The 12304-nt window shown below is 39.0% G+C and overlaps 1 protein-coding gene across 4 annotated transcripts in view; it reads right to left on the bottom strand.

The window, feature by feature from the left end:
* osbpl5 (oxysterol binding protein-like 5) overlaps positions 1-12304 on the bottom strand; it is a 51546-nt gene that overhangs the window by 37555 nt on the left and 1687 nt on the right. For 2 of the 4 annotated variants that reach the window (XM_084733506.1, XM_084733508.1), the window contains exon 2: positions 11-72. The exons of the other annotated variants lie outside the window; for them this stretch is intronic. The gene's annotated coding sequence lies outside the window, so the exon portion shown is untranslated. The remainder of the gene's footprint in view (positions 1-10; positions 73-12304) is intronic. 4 annotated transcript variants of the gene reach the window in all.

Raw genomic sequence — 12304 nt, 5'->3', positions numbered from 1 at the left:
CTCAGCTTACCTTTCACCTGAGCCACAAGAGACACTGCATCCAGATGCCTTTGTTGGAGCAGCCTGTCTCACCTGCAGACACACAAAAGTTAGAGTAAGGTTTCACTTTAACTCACACAGTACAAACAGACAAACTGGCTCACTCCCAGTTTCTCTCCTTCACATGCTCCTCCTGGTCACACCACTTTGCTAAGGAAGGCGGAGCCCCACCCCACCCATTCCCAGTCCTGAGGGAGCTGCCAACGTTTCTCTGGGACGAACGCACAGTTTTCCACCTGCACACACATCACTGCCAGTCAGATACAGGTAGTCTCCAGATACTGTAAATTTGGGGCAAAACAACTACTTGAGCAGTCTATCATGGAGCCAATCCAATAAAAAAAGTAATTCAAAGTAACAGTAAATCTGATAGCACTCTACCTGCTTTTTCATGGAAAGAAACACTATAAATACATGAGTGTGTTTACAAAGTCAACAGACACACAGCAGCAGTTACAGCTAACCATACTCAAATACACACAGACACTAACACACATAATATTCATGGAGAACTAATACACTTGTATGAGACAAATACACACCCTAATATCCAGGATCCAGGATGGCAGAAGGAATCTCACTCCTGCTGATTGTACAGTGTCCATTTTAAACAAACAACCTCCTTATTTTAAGTTAAATTCTGACTCTCATCCTAATTGGGCATACTTGACATATTATATGTTGTATTGTTTACGGCTAAAAATGCTGTTTTCAACACCCCATTCTAGTCTGACTTTTGTTTTTCCTTGAAATGCCTCTTAATCCTGACTGCACAAAGAACAATGCATTCTCAAACAGCTGGGATGTGTGATAAGAAACAAATCCAAAAACCAAAACAACACACACACACATCAATTCACACAGCAACAAGCATGCATACACACATATCCCTAATATACAGTAAATACATTAAAATGATTCCTAACATAGGCATCCTCAAATGCAATATCGTAATCACTCAGCCCCAAACAATTCAGGATCGCACCAATCTTGCTGCAGGGAAACAGACATTCGTACAGTAGAGGTTTGTCTCAATGAAATCTTAATCATATTTTCTCCACCATTCATGAATATTGTGTTGGATCATAACCATTTCAACTTCCCTGACTAGAAAAGACACAGTATCACAAATCCCCACACCAATTCCCTAACTTTCCAAAGGTTTTCAGTAAAACCTGCAAAAAATTTAACATACTAATTCAGCAATTCAAAAACAGAATTTGGCATGAATCTCTGCAGACAACACCTCTGCTAATGGTCTACTGGCAAACCACCAACAAGTGTAAAATGGTTTGGACAAAGATAGTATCTTTGCCTTTAAAATGCTATTGCTGAGCAATGGAAGAAGCCATAACATCTGAATACATAACCTAAATAAGAAGTGAACTGAGAGAGAATCCCTGAGCTGTCAGCAGTGCTTGAGGGACAAAGACAAAGGGGGTAGGCAGTGCAGAGGAGATGGAAGCCAAACACAGACAGCAACTAGAAGAAAACAAAGATATGAAGAAGAAGGACAGAAGGGGTAATTTAGGAATGTCTCAGAGGAGCGTGGAATCCTCAAAATAACCAAACAGCGCTAATTTCTATTCTGTATTCATTTTGTCCAGCACAAAAAAAAGATTTGTATGTCATGCAAACATATGGCACAAGAATGACAAAATGTACAAAGTGTGCATGTACAAAGTGTTAGAAGTGAAGGAACACACTGCGACCCAGAATGTGGCATGGTTTGGATGGAAGGACTCCAGAACTACACTACCTTCTAATATACCCTCCTAGCTGTCCTACATTTCCTCATTCAGACCAGACGTTAAGTATCTGTTCTTGAGAGCAATTCAAGCACAATAAAATAAACTACAAGCCACGTAGAAGTTATACTGCATGATTATGAGGCTGTATTCACCACATGACCTGTATTGTGTTTCCCTCTACCTCCACCATGCTGTCCAGCAACACACCAAGAAGTCACAAAAAATAAAATTTAAACATGTGAAATGGTTGATATATGATCATATATCACTGTCAAAATGACATGTAGACCGTGCTTGCTAATGTACAGCTTACTGGCTTGTGGGAGTCTTTTACTTCCCACTCATAGTTTCAAATAACTGGGCTAAACTACATCAAGGGGACAATTAGCCACACTAGCCCTGCAATTCAAATCTATATGGTAATGGATGGGTGAAACGTGGCCACATGCATATTGTATAACCAAAGCTCTGCAAGCTTCTTTTCCAGCATACAACTAAGTAACATTTACATAAGAACACTGTGAGCTCGCCAACTTTCCCAGCAGAGAGCCAAGACTGACTCATAGGAGGGGTCCAGGCCAGATCCTGCCCACTGATTTATAGTTGTGTCTCTGGTTCAATTAAGGGAAACAATAGGAAGGGGATGAATAATAACTTGAGGCTAGGGGTAGACATGCCAACTATATTCTATATAGTATGGCTAGAAATTGAAGTAAAACTGAGTGATAACAAATTAGCACATCACTATTCAGATTGTACCTTTAGAACCTGACTCTTCACCTCCTTAAGCAATCTTATTCAAAAAATGTTTTTTCTTTTAATATTTGTCCTTTACCTGTCCAACTTCTTCACAGTTCTTTTACTTATTAACATTTATTTTCCTAAAGTGCACACAGTTATCCCTCCTTCTCACTTGTACCTTTGGGCTGTTTCACTGATAATCTCAAAAGAGACATGCTCAAACACAAAAGATCCGGCAAAGTCAAAGTTTGGACTAGTGGTATGATGGTATGGACTTTTTCTTACTGCTGTGAAAATGCTATGTATCCCCACGGACAACAGTTTACCGCTACTGCCCAAATAATTACATTTCACTTGACTTTATTAAAGGATACTGTCATAAGGGTAGCATAACTCCTTAAAGGAACAGGGTAGTGCATAATGTGTCTGTGGTGCTGCTAACAGAGCAGAGGAAAAAGTTAGCCATAAGATTTCAATCTGGCAGTAAATGTACAGAGGTTACAATGTGTCAATTGATAAACACTGCATGTTCTCAAGAAAAAGAAAAATCTTGTCTGTTAGGCGTATTTCTCAACTGCTGGAAAAGTGAAGAGGGTTAGCAGGAAAGGCTAACAATAATGTTACAGTTGTGCCTACAACATTTGCTCCAATGTGGTCATATCCCTTTCTCAAGCTTTGTAACCCAGCCTTGAACTGCAGCTACTCTTTCAGGACATGATGAAAAAAATCTATGATGATAAATCCAACACTGACTGCCGTCTGTGACTATTTATCATTTTTTGCATGTTGAAAGCAGTTGTTGTTATGGTCAACTTTCCTCTGGCAGTTCCATCAACATATCCGAAGCTGTGTTCCCAACCTGTCTTGTGTGACAGTGCTACTCTCAAACACATTGTGCAAGGGAATAAAAAGAGACTGACCCTACAAAAACTTTGCAGTGATGATGTTAATGAGCTCAACCCCACAGCAAGCATCACATGACTGCAATATTTCCTTATAGCCCTAGTTTGGAATGAGTGGAATGGAAAATGGAAACAAAGTGTACAGACACCTTGACTATTTTTTTTAACATCAAAAACCCATCAAAGGTCAAGCAGCTTATCAACAACCACCTCCACTTGCTTCTCCATCCAACTTCATCTCCATCCACACAAGCCCACTTAGCTTAATGTAATCTTAGCCAAGGCTGAAGCAGGGTACACGTGGCTCTGGTAGACTGTCATCAAATGTCAAATATATGAAGTCAGTGTCTGTTTGGAGAGTAAGCATTTTTCAGTTAACATATTATTAGACAAAGTCCTTCATCTGCTCCCAGATCTGAGATTCTAATCGAAGTGGATAGTGGGGGCTGATATTTACAAGTGCCCCTAGGTACACAGGGAGTGTTTGTCACGGTAAGAGCCAGGGCACACAGATAAACAGACCATAAACTTAATCATTCTCCTTGCATGAAGGCAGGAAAATCAGGAGCATGAGATCCAGTCAGGGAAACAAAGAGAGCACTCATCGGTCATAATGAGAGCAGATTTTACAGACTTTACAGGAATGGCACGGAGTTTAGGGGTGCTTATCATTAAGTGCACTCAAATGCCTCACAGACTAATTAGTGTTCATCACATGCCCTCCTACCCTAGGGTTGTTGGTGCCATTAGGTTTAACTCTGAGTTGGCACAGCAAGATTGGTAAAAAAAAAACAACTGATCAATGGGATCCAACAACATTGGTTCAAGAGTCAATAGCAACCATCTAAAATGGGCCCCATGTCCCAATAACTTGTTTGGGAACAAACAACTGCTTGTATGGAGTGTTGCAAGAATGAATCCTAAAACTCTGAAACAGGTTATCATATTAGCACCTCCGGTTCCCTCATCTCAAAGTTGAACATATTTTCAAATGGGTTTTTCAGATGCCAGAGATAAAATCTGAGGTTACTGCAAGCTTAAAAACACCACATTTTATTCTAGAGTACAAAATCAGCCAGTGGAATGACAATGGAAAAATCCCATTGCTTTTTTAATCAAAGGAACCATAACTGTGCTAACTTCTGTGTTAGCCTACAAAAATGTGTCATCCCTGTATCAATCTATAATGATGAAGATGCAGAACAGACAACATAAATAAACATTATAGATAAAGTTTATGTGGCTCAAGCAGCAAACTACACTGTAGAAAGAAAGTTGTAGCTGTAGAGGAGTGTCTTTAACTGGATGTGTTTACCTCTGAAATTGTAAGTAAATTGTGTAAATTGTAAAAGTGCATTGCTCTACACTATTTTCATAACAGTTTTTAAGTATTGTCTGAGTATCTTTTGCTCTGACAAAACACAGTAGATTTTGTTGTAAACATATGCTCCATTGACATTAGTCTCCTTGATGTAGAGCCCAACATTCTGTAAAATAATAACCAACATATTATCCACAAAGTGGCGATTTATTTTCATAAGTGAACAGTGGTTGTGGGCGGCCATTTTTAAATTAGACTGTGATCACCAGGTTGTTTATTAAATGTTACAGACCTGAAGCGCACTTGCAAAGCAGTCTGGTAAGAATTATGGTCTGCAAGGAGAGGATGGGATGTCTTTCTACTTGTTTTATACAGGAGACACAGGAAAATTACCAGGAAAATACCAAATAGCTTTTTGTTCTGGTTCTCTCTATTCACTTGGTCTTTCATGCTTCCCCATTCATGCCGCCTGCCTTTCCACTTCCTGTGAGTCGGTTAAATTACATTTTACCATAAATATAATTGAATTAAGCTTCCAGCCCTAATAGAAACATCTGATAGTGTCTGACCAGCATTCAACTGGGACGGGAGAGAAGCCGTGGAGTGGACCCAATCAGATCAGCCATCAAAACGCCTCACTGTGTTGATCTGGAGAGGTTAGATGAGGTTCCTTTTTTCCGCTGCACTGCTGTGCACCCACTGCTTTACAATTTACATGTGATGAGCAAAGAAATGTTATATATAGGATACATGTAGGCCACAGATAAACAAATGTACAGCATGTGGGTATTTGTCTCCACATTGGTGAACATTTATATTTGAATGTCTGATTAAAAGAACGATATATATGTTGGTGAAAAACAAGAAACACCATCACTATTTTACACAAAGCTTACTGAAGCAGCCATTTAACCACAACCAGCTTTATTGGCTGTGTGTCAATTAGCCTTTAAGCATGACTGGAAGATGACACTGACCAATCACTAAAATAAGCTTACATATTATATATCAGCTTCAGAATATAAGTGGTGCTACATCAACAAAACCACCATAACCCAGCATAAAAGGAATTTCCCTGACATTTTAGAAAATTCCCTTGTTTGCTCCCATGCCATGCATTAGATGAGAAGATCGATGCCAATTTCATCTCTGTAAATTCAGTTTAGGGATCAGACCAAGAGTCTAATCTAAGTACAAAAGAGCGGAAGCGGGGGGGGGGATGCTTGACGCAGGGAGACACAAACACAGGAGGGAGGGAGCACAGAGAAATGAATGCTGCAGCATTGGTGAAAGGACTTTCTATGAAAATATTTGATTTATTTCCTGCGTGACACCTTGTCACTGCTGGAAACCACTGTAACAAACATAGTTCAAACTGTCCAGGGCCACTACTATTGGTAAAAGTCTAAGCTAAAACCTTTTTACAGTAACCTTGCCTATGCAGAGCAGAGTATTGAATACCTAAGAGATAGACCTGGGAGAGAGTATCACTTTAAGACTGAGTTCTCCTGTCATGGAAACCATCCATGCTCTGAAACCTGAGGTCTTTCTTAAAGGTTAAGGCCATGCTTGCTTTCTTGGAGTTGCTTGGCAAAGAAATCTATGCCTGAGTGTCACAAGTTTCCTTTTAGTGTAACCAAACACAGTGTCACTTTCTCCTTTCACCTGACTACTCCATTAGGAAAACAGACTACACACACTACACAGCCTCATAAATACAATGTTATAATTACAATGTAGTTTTTAACTGATTTGTCTGCAGTCAATGAAATGCCATGACATGAAAACATCAGCAGGCAGATGCCAAAAGTTTGAGCCAATCTGTCAGATTCTGTACAGAGTACAGTGATGACCCTCCAAAGAGGGCTTTATCAGGCTGACGTTAAAACCATGACATAATCAAGCCTCTCAGCGACATATCTTTCATAATAATACACTCAATGTAATAAAAGGATGTATAAAAAAAAAGAAAGAAAGATAAGGAAAAAAAAAAAAAACCTACACAACCCCACTGTAAACTCAACACAGACGCTGGAGCTTATCCCATGAAACTGCAGATTATCAGCATTTGACATGGGGTGTACACAGTGCCAATCATTTTCAGGGACCAGACCTAGTCCATGTGCAAGGCCTGCCGCTCAGAAACAGCTTTAAAACAAATGTAGATTGTGTAAAGAACATATGGGCTAGCGCCTCATATTTGTACTGCAGGTAATTTGCAAAACAATAAAGTATATATTCCATGTACACAAAACATGCAAACACAAGTCATATACACACAAACATAAATAAAATTCATCTTGTTGTGCATTTGTAGCTACATTTTCCCCAAAGTAAAAACACTGGGTCCTGAGTAAAGCTGGCAGCATTTACACTGCAGCTCCATACATTAAGCCAGAGATGAGTGAGAGGTGGATATCGATTGCAGAGGCACTTGCTACCATGAGAATACTATAGCCGCTACTGCTTCTGTAAAAAGAAGAGCGGTGGGGATTTATAGTGTTAAACCTGCTCTACAAATACACACACATCAGCTACCCAGCAGCCTAGGAACAAACGTAAACTGGTCAGAAGGTTAGTTGCAAACTCTTAATTTGTGTGTGTGTGTGTGTGTGTGTGTGTGTGTGTGTGTGTGTGTGTGTGTGTGTGTGTGTGTGTGTGTGTGTGTGTGTGTGTGTGCACGCGCGTGTGTGCGTGCGTGCGTGTTTACTGGATATGGTAAGCAAGAGACAGAAAGAATGAGGAACCGTGAGGTACATTTTTTTCTGTAGTTTAATGAACAGAGATGAAAAAAAGGTTATGAGAGTAAATTCGATGAAACTAAGACCTTAAAATAAGCATACATTAAAGAAATGAGAAAAAAACTCCTCTATTTTCAACTATTAGAGCTATAGAAATAAATTGAAAAAAATTGCAATTTGGGGTTTTTAGTAAAAAAATAAAAAAGAGAGAGAGACGAAGATTATTAGTTATCAAGTATTATAAGAGACACTATGCCAACAATATTACCATTACCCTGCTACCTTCATGAAAATAACATTTTAGATGAAATATTCATCTAAAATGCACAGGAGTCATAGATGGGTTTTCAGAGAAGAGTAATTATTCGCCTCACTTTTCGTTATGATAAAAGGAAAAGCTGCTTCCCCAGATTAATGTGGTACTAACACAGCAGAGTACCATCTACAGGCACGAGTATTATAACACAGTGGTCATCATAAACAACAGCTAACATTATAGCAGGAATTAGCATCTCACAGACAGGTGTAGGCTAACAAAGTTCACAATGATGTAATGTGGCTTTTATATCTGATATCTGCACAAATAATCCATCCATTTGATTAAACATCTTTCTACATTGTATGGTACCACACAGCATACAATACACTATGCTATATGTAACTTTGTGTTCGCTCTTCCCCTTTTTAATGATGCAGCTATATCATAACCTTGAGAATGTCAGCACTGCTGAATTGTATTCACACAGATGAGTTTTCTCTGGGGGAAAAAGTGACATTCTGTGAGAAAGGGACCTGTTTTTAGACATAAAGGCCAACTTACATCTGTAAAATAACTTGGGACAAAAAAACTGCAAAACCATGGGAGGAGAAGGGAATCTTGGCACAGTAGAGGCTGCTAAAAGTGCGCTGGCTCTCTGGGGGCAGAGAGACAGATTCAATATGGAGCAGTATTAGCCTAGATTCCCCCACTAGATGTCGGGGAAAGCATTTGCATCTCAGGGGAACTGGAACGGCATCGAGCCACTTATCAAACCCTAGAGTAGGAAACTTCCATTGTTAAGAGCAGTCATATTGAAACTAACAGTTTACAGCTAAGTATCTTTTGGAAAATTACAAGGAGGAATATTCACACTTCTCACATGCTGACCATCATGTGGAGCACAAGTTTTTCTTGTTTTTTTATTTTATAATAGTTGGAAATGACACTATCTTTTTGACCATAGAGGCTGCCCAGAGACTCTCACTAGTCTTTCCCCCTTGTGCTGCCTATGTTCCATTTTGTAATTCTGGCAAAAGATTCACTTGGCTGTCAGGTCTCCTTGTTTAGTCTCTTGTCGGCTCTTAACACTTATTAAAATTAATTATTTTTTGTTGTTTCACATCTTGTTGTTGCTGCTACTATTAATGTAAGGCCACCACAATATATGTAAGCAGTGAGACGCACCAAGTGCAGAATTGAATACTGAACAAAACATGACAACAACAATTCAGAACAGTTAGCTTTAGGTCAAGACCCTCATTAACACTTTTCTGTCAGTGAAGCAAAACTTCCTTACAGCTCTGATTCAACACAGGAGCTAACATAAAGCAGTGATGCTGCAACCTGTTGAATGAACAGAAAGTTCACTAAAATAAAAGTAACACAGAGGTGCTTTGTGCAAAAAAGATGTTTTATACTAGCAAGGTGAAGGTCTATTAATGGAATCTTTTGACTGACATTTGTGTTCTACTATTTATGATTCTGATTCCACGGATAACCTGAATCCCCACTCTAGATGACTACACCAGCTTCAGCCTGCCTGTTTCTTTGAGCCACTAAACGCTTGTCCAAAGATACACCTGAAGATCCAATGGGGTGGGCATTCTGATAGTTAAATGGTTTAAGGAGTTTACCATCAAACGTTAACAATGATGTGCCAGACTGATTACAGCCCAGGAAGATCCCTCTTGTCACATGACATTATCATCTCTCTGTGTTTCCCCATCTCTCTATAGTGTCATACTTCCAACTAAAGGCAAAGGAAAGGAAAGTCAAAGTGGTCATTTAAAACAATGAACAATACTGGTAGTGCTCAACTAAAATTCCAAAGAAAGATTATTTAAATGTCTGAATTTTCACATAGGGTGTTTATTAATTGGACTGGGTATCAGACAATACTCGATACCTGTAAGGTATTTTGGTGAAATAACTCAGTGCAAGTAATACTGAAACTTCCCCAGTCAAACGCAATCCCTTTTTACCCAGATCTAGAAAAAATTAGTATTTGCATGATTTTGCTTGCAGCCAATCACTACAAGCATTCTTTGAAAAGGAGTATCCTTAGAAAAATGAAAAATGGTATCAAATGACAACTCACTTAGAGGGTATTGGCATTTGGGGCTGCAACTAATGATTTATTTTCATTATTGATTAATCTGGCAATTATTTGAATGATTAATCAATTGTGTAGTCTATAAAATGTCAAGAAATTGGGAAAAATGCTCATCACAATTCTAGAGTCCAAAGCAATGCCTTCAAATTGCTTCTTATATCCATCTAACAGTCCAATCCTCTTCAAGACTCTTCATTTACTAGTATGAATGACAAAGAAAAGCAGAAAATCATTACATTTAAGAAGCTGGAACCAACAAGCATGAGACAATTTTGCTTTAAAAATTACATGAAATTAAAAACGATTAATTGATTATCAAAATAGTTGGCAACTTTTTTTTTTCAATCAATCCATTAACCCATGAATTATTGCAGTTCTATTTGTACTGGTGCTGGTTGTTATTTTTATTTTTACATTTTTTTCTCTGAACAATACCAAGCCCTAATTCTTATAGTGCACAATCGAGATTAGATTGGAAATGAGAGGGGGGAGACAGGAGAGATGACATGTAAGAAAGGTCCTCACCTGGACTTATACCAGGGACACTGCAATTACACGGTCCGTGTCTAAACACCGTAGGCCACCAGGACGCCCTTGGGCAGCTACTCCTATAGTTAGATCTACAGTATGTGCTCGGACATGAGTATCTTCCAGCACAGCAGGGGATATGGGACATCTGTTGCTGTGTCTTCCTGCTAGAAAAAGCAGCAATAAAAAAAAATACAGCACTAACCTCCCACAGAAACAGCTCTTCACATTCTCACCACCCTTTTCTTTCGTTCTTTCATGACTACTCTCTCCCCATTTGTCATTCATGGCAGAGCAAAGCCACCGTTCTAGTTGATAGGCTTAGGGACCAACACCATTAAATATCCCCACCTGATTAGTGCAAGGTAGACCGTCACATGGCATGACCAGACTAAACAGATCAGCACAGAAAATCTCCATCATTATAAAAGCTAAGTTGGAAAAACTCAGAGAACATGGAATAGATGTTTACTTTTATGGTTATAGGATTTAAATTCAATTTAATGAAGAGCATTAGACAGAGTATTTAAAGCAGCACAGACTTGATCAAACCCAGATATAAAAATAGCAGTTGTTTCATTTGTTATTGATCTTGTGACCTATGTTCAATGACGACGCAGTATTAATGACCTTCAAATGCCTATATGTTACCATCCCTGCTATTGACACCACTTGCAGCCTGACATTTTGCGGTCATTCAATAAGAGATCAATTTTTGTTCACAGCCAGTCTGATAGAGAATCCTAATACTGGATATCCGGCCTTCATTATTCTGTATAACCCACTCTGAAAGATGTAGTCAACTGAAAGTACAGACAGATCACAGAGGCACTGAGGCAACAAAGCAAATAAGGACTCTGCAGAACTTTGACAAAATGAGAAAGTGCAGAACAAGAGACAGACTGTTAAACTGTCTTTTCTCACTCAGCTGCAATTTACCAAATGCCAGCCGACATTTCACTTCTAGTTCTCTGGTAATCATTTCCTCTTGTGCTTAGATTGTCCTCTTGAGATTATTTTTTTTCCAGTATTTTGAGTGACACATTCCAGTAACCCTTTTAACTATTAACTAAAGTGCACTTCTGTGCTATTCTCATCTCTAGTAAAGCCCAACTCCACATAATACCACACGATTAAAGATGATGAGCTCTTCTATCTTTGTCTACACTGGGAATAGACAGAGATGAATGACACTGTAAAATCTCCACATTTAGTCATTATCTTATCAAGATCAACTATCACAAGTATGGTGGCCTGGTGGCTCAGTTAGTGGAGCATTCACCCCATGTGGTGAGGCCGTGACCCCTCTACTGTGGCCATGGGTTCAGCTCCCTCTTGCAGCCCTTTGCTGCATGCTTTTCCCTGCTCTCTCTCACTCTCCATTTCCTGTTATATCTTCAGCTGTCCTATAAAGGCATAAAAATAAATAAAATAAGTGTAGGGCAACTCAAACTGGATTTTTGATGCTGACACCGATATCAGCAAAAAAAAAAAAGGTCTGCCAATGATATATTGGTTGATTGATTGTTTTTATTCTTAATAAACACACAACAAACTTTTTTCTAAGAATCCCTTATTCAAATAACTCCTTTCCTTCTCTGTCATCACCAACAATCCACCAGAAGTGTGTGACAGCACCTGCATCCACAAAGACCCCATCTTCTGCCCACACTTTCTTATTTTCAGGGTTTTCCCCAGTGTATTGCAAGCCCAGTGGCCCACTGGGCCTAAGAATCAGGGAAGTTTATTTTTGAGGATGTATTTTTTGAGAGTTTTTTTAACAATACCTATAGATGGGTGGTTTGATAAGCAACATTGATATAATGGTTGGAGAGCTCATATGATGTTAGTCCATTTAAAAGATAATTTTACAAGTCAAAAAAGTCAGAAGACTAAGACTCTACATTGT

Source organism: Lutjanus erythropterus, chromosome 13 (genome assembly GCF_056507025.1).
Source record: "Lutjanus erythropterus isolate fLutEry1 chromosome 13, fLutEry1.hap2, whole genome shotgun sequence".
NCBI lineage: Eukaryota > Metazoa > Chordata > Actinopteri > Lutjaniformes > Lutjanidae > Lutjanus > Lutjanus erythropterus.
This window is presented reverse-complemented; position numbering and strand designations above follow the sequence as displayed.